The sequence below is a fragment of the Parus major genome, chromosome 4A (assembly GCF_001522545.3).
Source record: "Parus major isolate Abel chromosome 4A, Parus_major1.1, whole genome shotgun sequence".
NCBI lineage: Eukaryota > Metazoa > Chordata > Aves > Passeriformes > Paridae > Parus > Parus major.
The window spans coordinates 14,237,975-14,244,560 of record NC_031772.1 but is presented as its reverse complement, the minus strand read 5'-3'; the positions used below and the strand labels follow the sequence as shown (position 1 = coordinate 14,244,560).

At 37.4% G+C, this 6,586-nt stretch overlaps 1 long non-coding RNA gene across 1 annotated transcript; it reads left to right on the top strand.

Moving 5' to 3' along the window:
- Positions 1 to 100: 100 nt before the first annotated feature.
- LOC107203747 lies at positions 101 to 6,099 on the top strand. Its single transcript, XR_001521331.2, has 3 exons — positions 101 to 233; positions 1,521 to 1,615; positions 4,280 to 6,099. It is a non-coding gene; the product is annotated as an uncharacterized LOC107203747 (long non-coding RNA).
- The last annotated feature ends 487 nt before the right edge of the window (positions 6,100 to 6,586 follow it).

Genomic DNA, 6,586 nt, shown 5'->3' with positions numbered 1-6,586 from the left:
TACTGGTTGTTATGTTGTATTCTTTGTATCCCCATTGGTCCCTGACATTGTGACCTCCTCCCCCTACCCCTCCCTCCATGAGCTCCCATTGGACCCTGGACTGTGCCCGCCCCTGAGATAAAACCCAGTGCACAGAGGTGCTCTGGGCTCTCTTCAGTCCTGATTTCTCCCAGCCCAAACCCTTGTGCTCACCCCCTCTCCTGAATAAACCTGTTCATGGGAAGTACAGCTGAGTGAGTCTCCTCCTTCCTTTTGCCATCACCCATGACGCCTGATTTGGCAGAGCCCGGCAGGATTCAGTGCTCTGAAGGTTCTGCAGTGGGATCACCTTTCCCCTGCAGTTCCCCACTCCTGGCAACTGCCTGTGCCGGAGTGGCACCATAGAGCTGGCCTGGAGCTCCGGTGCAGCCAAGAGCAGCGTCCATGGAAGGCTGTTTTTATGTGGTTATTCCATACATGAGCATCAATTTTTTGAAGAGGACTTAACAATCTTCAGTTATAGTATTTTTAGTTTTAATTTCAATTTCAGTTTTAACAATGTTAGTAAAAGTGTTTTGACATCTATGCTTGTGTTATATTTTCAGTAAAAAGAATATTTTGTTTAGGTCCCAGACCTCATCTCCTGTACTAACAGCATTCTGGCCTCAACTAGAAGGCAGGCATTAACTCTTTACCGTTGTGATTTTTTAATTTTTAATAATAGGAATCAATTTAGCATATGGAATTCGTTTTTTCCTTTAAAAACAAAGTTTTTAAGTATGTTGCTTATTTATTGTTGACTTCTATTTTAGACTTTAAAGTTCAAAGCACTTCATAGAAACATGCATTTCAGTTTGGTGAATTCAGTGAAGTGAAACTGGCCTTTCCAGTACATCATGTCTGTGAATACCTGTATGGATAATTAATTACGAAAATATCTTTGTGAACTAGATAAGTCATTCTGATTCAGTGTTGTGAATATTGTTTTTTCAGGCCTGTGCTTCTTGACCCTAGGTGGTCAAGACAAGAAAAAATTAAATTTTGTATTGGGGAAAAAGGAGATAAAACTGGAAGAAAGAAAACCAGATTTCTCATTAACTTCAATGTGGAATTAATGTTGAATATGAAGCTGTTAAGAGCCAAAAAAATAGAGGCAAAAATGTAAATGAGAAATATGTGTAAACTGAGCACTAAGAAAAATATAGATATATTGTTAAATGTAGAGCAATCAACCTTTAGAGACTTTTGAAAATGGATAAATGGAGGACGATGATTGTTTCAGATGTGGTTGCTTCCTTTATTTTCTCCTGTGCTGGGTGATGATGGAGAGGATGAAGCAGGAAGACCTTGTCCCAGTCAAGTGCGACAGTATTGCTGTTCCCAGACAAAATCTTAGGCAAATAAATAGGTGGCCCAGTTTCAGAGGAATGAAATAACTACAGTAAAGATTAAGGATAAGCACAGACAATTAGGACAGAACCTGAACTTGCAACTACCCTGAAACATCTAAACAGGACTCTGGCTTTTTTTTATCCTTCCAGGCTGGCAAACGATCAGGTGCTTTGCAGAACTGATCTAAAAATACCTCAGCAAAAATGTTGTTGGACATGTGAAGTTGGGTACATAAATTAGTCAGGTAAGTCTGTTTATTTTTTTACTGTTGCAGTTATATCACAGTTAAAATCTGTCTTCTTTCTATTTTCCATACTAACTCAGTAGATTGCATCCCTGCCTTGTGCATCCTCTGCACAGTGTTTGGAAACTGCATTAATGAACAAACATAATGTAGGAGCAAAACATACATGGAAGAAGTAAAAACAAGATCTTGCATCTTGAAAAATGCAGAATATTTCAACTTAATGCTTCACCACTCTCCATGAAGTTTGTTTTTTATTTTGAATTAAGAGGTCTTGTTCTGACTCTGCAGATGAAGAATCATAGTTACACATGGGTTTAATTTCATTGAGAGAGAAAGAGGTGCTGACTTCCTGCATTTTATTAGCCTGTGGAACAGTGGGGAAATGGTGTTTGTTAATTCACTTCAGCAGGTGAAACTGGAAAAATGTCATGCACTTTGGGCTTTCTCTCTTCTGCTATTGCTCTTTTTCTCGAGAAGCTACTACAGATTTTTCCAGACTTGTCTGTAGAAAAATAATGAAAACCAGAATTTACCCTCAATCCAATGGAATTTCAAAATATGTGAAACAAACATCCTTGCAATTATGTCATTTAGCTTTAATATTTTCAGTTCTCCAGAAAGCTGTCCTATTTTTCCCCCATTATTGAAAGAGAAAGTCTTCTGAGAAATAAAATTAGTTTCATTATTAGTTTTTGTCTTCAAATTAGTAGATGAAGTCTTGTTTCTCATCAGTAGATGCGTATCATTTAATCTTCCTTTAAAGTTTAATAATTCATCCATCTTTTAAATAAGTTTGGTTTAATGCCATCAACTTCCAATATATTGAGGTAAAATAAGCAATTTGCTACTATTGGTCTATCCAAAGAAAACCAATTTTAAAGTCTGCGCAAGATGTAGAATAAAGATTTTCAGCCTATTGCAAAACGAAGTAGTAATTAGGATTGCCTAACTGGAAGAGAGAAGGGGTTTAGCTCCATAAAGTTGCAGAGGTTTTTATTCATCTTAGTTCAGTGCCATGAAAATACGAAAACAATTAACATTCTATTTCTTGAACAAGACAAGTGAAGGAATGTATCCACTACATGGAGATCAGCTGAGATACTTCCCTTTCAATGGGAGAGTGAAACAGATTTCCTAAAGGATTAAAATTCTCCTCTATTTTCCTTGTTGTTTAGTTCATAAAATTCCTCTTTTCACTGGAACTGGACTTTTCTATGGCATTCTCAGTGACCATGAAGAGTCTCAAGTACTTTAGGTAAAGAACAAAACCCAGCAAAAAAAGGCCCACATCCCAAGATCAGATTTAACTTTTGATTCTAAAGACAGAGATTGGCATAGGCCTTTTGTTTTCTGAGCTCTGATTCTAAATATGATATAAATAAACCCTTCAGTGACCCAGATGGCCTGCAACTAATAATCATTTTCATTAGTCAGTATTAGTAAATTAGCAAGGTTCATTAGGCCCTGCTGGTGTCAGCTGCTACAAGGACAGAAAGGTTTTGGGTTTTTTCCTTTTTAAATTGCAGGATCAAATTAACTTTTCTGTAGCCCATGAAGGTGTCCTATAACATTTATAAAAATGTCATACCTGACTAAATGAGCTCAAGGTCTAAATACTGTTGGGAATTGCATAGCCTGTGGTGTCAGTGGGTATGGGAAATTACTGACTGAAATTGAAGTCTGCATAGATGTCAGTGTTTATTGTAAATTCCTCTAGTGGGTGCAGTGCTATGAGACATTGGGTATTTCCTCCTAGATTTTAACTGTATTGAACTAATTAAACCAGCATTTTTCTTCACTTCTATTTCTGATGTAGAAGTAATCCCATAGGAATCCTACTTTTCACAAGATCAAAGCTGAAGCTCTACACTGGAAAACACTTCATCACTTTTTTGACATTTTCTTCCTTTACTCACCTCTCAGTGAGTTAAATAGTTAAATAGTTTCAAAAGAAATTATTTAGTGGACACTGATAAGGTAGCCTAGTATGTCACTGATAAGAGAAGAAAGAAGATAACAGTTTCCAAGATGATTATCAGAAATCCAGGAAGCTATTAACATATTGAACAAAGATAAGCAGATAAATAACTTGTGGCAACTTCACAGACTTCTGGAATGATCTTCAAGTGTTGATTTTGATGAAAGAATCATTAATCCTTGCAAAATGCATCTTAAATTGTCTCATCTTTAAGGAAGCAAAATTCTGGCCTTGTGATACCATTCCTCCTGTTGATTTCTCTAGCCCAGAACATCACACCAAATTCTCATGAAATGCACAGTCTGAGAAATCAAAATATCCAGGCTTGCAGGAGAGGTTGATAGTAAAGAAGGACTTTGCAACTGGCACCCATGGCTAGTTTATTATGGTAGTCAAAATTAAGCTGTGAAGTGTTTTCATAATGTATTAAATAGCATCATAGTTTAAGTAAGAATTTAATAATTTAATGACGCAATTAACCTTCACATACTCCTACCTGTTTCTTTATGTAATGATGGATGTTTGATGCTGTGATTTAATATTTATCCCACCACAAAGAAAACACTTCAATAATTAATGCCTTGTCTCATTAGTCAAGACCTAACTCATTTGCGTAAGATATCTCTCATGTAATTCGAGAAATGTAATGTGAGAAATTCAAATGTACTTTTTCCTTTCAAAAGAATGAAGCTGTGGAAATTGGAGAGACAGATGGACGTCTTGGTGGATTTGGAGTTGGCTGGATGATCATACCCACAGATGTTGTTCATGGCTTGAAGTCTCTGTGGAGACCAGTGAGGTTCCTCGGGGTCGTTACTGGGACACCAGCGCTGTTTAACACCTTGATCTGTGACATGGACAGTGGGATCCAGGGCAGCCCTGTGGGGTTTGTTGAAGATGCCAAGCTGTGTGAGGCAGTCACACACTGGAGGGAAGGGATGCCATCCAGTGGGACCTCGACAGGCTGGAGAACTGGGTCTGTGTGAACCTCATAAAGGTCAGCAAGTCCAAGGGCTGGTGAGTCGGGTCAGCCCTGAGCACAAGCACAGGCTGGGTAAACTGAGTGACTTGAGAGCAGCTCTGAGGAGAAGGCCTGGAGGGGTTGGTGGATGAGAAACAGCTCGACCTGGAAATTGGCCTTGAAGCCCAGAAAGCCAAATCTGCCTTTATCTCATCTTTGAAAAGTCATGTTTAGCACAGGTTTTTAAGGCATAATTCTTAAATAAGAGCAACAATCCTGTTTCTTAATTCTTAAATTAGATTAATAATAATTCTTAATAATTCTTAAATAAGAACAACATTCTTAAAATGTATAATTAATACAATCATAAGGAAATGAATCTTTAAATTCTGTCCCAAATTATATTAAAGTATTCCAAACTGTTTTCTGGGTGTAGAAGCAGCAGTTATATAGCAACAGAAGGCCTTAAATTAATTTAAGAATTTATTTATACACTTGCTTGTGAATACACATACCTGTGTGAAACTTTCACTGGTTTGCTTAACCAGGGCAACCTGATTTTACTTTATTTTGCTTTGTGCTTTTGTTTTATTTTTCTGAGTAGCTAGATGCAATTTCAGATTTTGTCAAAATCTATTATTGATATTTTCCCTAATTTCTATTTTCTTCCTTTCTTACTGGAAGAACAATGACAGTGATGGTTGAGGTTATTCACAGCTGTCTTTTTTTTGCTCATGGTTTATTAATTTACTTCACATCAGAATATAGAAAAATGTAGCTGTCTGTGAGTAGTAATAGGGAACAGGTAGTCAATTAAATTTTGGAGAGCTTCTTAGTCCCATACTCCAGATAATGCTTAGGATTAAAACAAAAGGTTGGGGCTAAAATCCTTTGCTGTTTTAAGGATTCTTTACAGATACTGTTATCCAAGGTAGACATATATGTGTTAGAAAAATTTAAACTGACCATAATGCAGTTTTAACTTTTGGACAGATCTTTCCTGAAATAAATGTATTCCCATGAATTCATTGTCTTCAATTGCAAATTACAAAACTAATATGATTCATTTTATATTTAGGTTTTTAAATCATCAAGTATTCTGTTTAGTACAGTTGTCTCTTTCCCAAGGAGGCTTACCTGTTGAATATTTGAATTCTCCATTCTTTCATAGATGGCTAATCACCTTCATCAAGTTTGGGCTAAAATCACTACTGGTTTGGGCTAAAAAATATGCAAAGCATTTTATAGGAACAAGTTAACCTTAATTTCCTAAGCAGTCAGTCACCACAGAAGTCTCATGAATTTCAGATACGGTAATTTTTGCATGATTGGAGTCATGGGCAGGGAGAGTAGACTTTGTTTCAAACCTCTAAGTAACCTTTCTGTCTGGAAGCAGTACACTTCTAGAACCTTGTACAAAAAGGACCTGTGTGGTGGGACAGACAGTGTATTTATTATGTATTTCCAGTTTATTAAAGAAACAAATTCACAACTCTGGTGACTCAGTACTAAGTTCAAATTATAGTGAGTTCATGTGGTATCCTCATTCTTGGCTATCATGCAAAGAACTGAAACATGCTATAACTTTTTACTGCCAGATTTCTCAAAGCTGTCTGCTGGGACTTCAGGAGTTGAGCAGTTGCCAACCTTAGGACTTCTGTGAGTGAATTTCTGGCTGATTTATGCTCTTATTCACAGTGTATAGTTCATTCCTGTGAGGAACAGGTGATGTTTGATGTGATTTAATGCAAAGGAATTTGTCTATTTCAAGTATAACAGAGCAGCATCTTCAGTGGATCATGGGGACATTGGGACAGGCCATGCTCATGAGAAAAAGGTGCTTATGTGTGAGACTCGGTCTCAGCAGCTTGTGTGTCCTCACCAAGGACATCCTACATCAAGTGAGGTGACTCCCTCTGAAGAGAACAGTCCCCAGGAAAATGAACTCCATGGATCACCTCTGCTAAGCCACAGGCAGCTTCTCAAGATCCGTGTTTCTCCGTCCCTTCTGACTGTGTGTGCGAGCTCA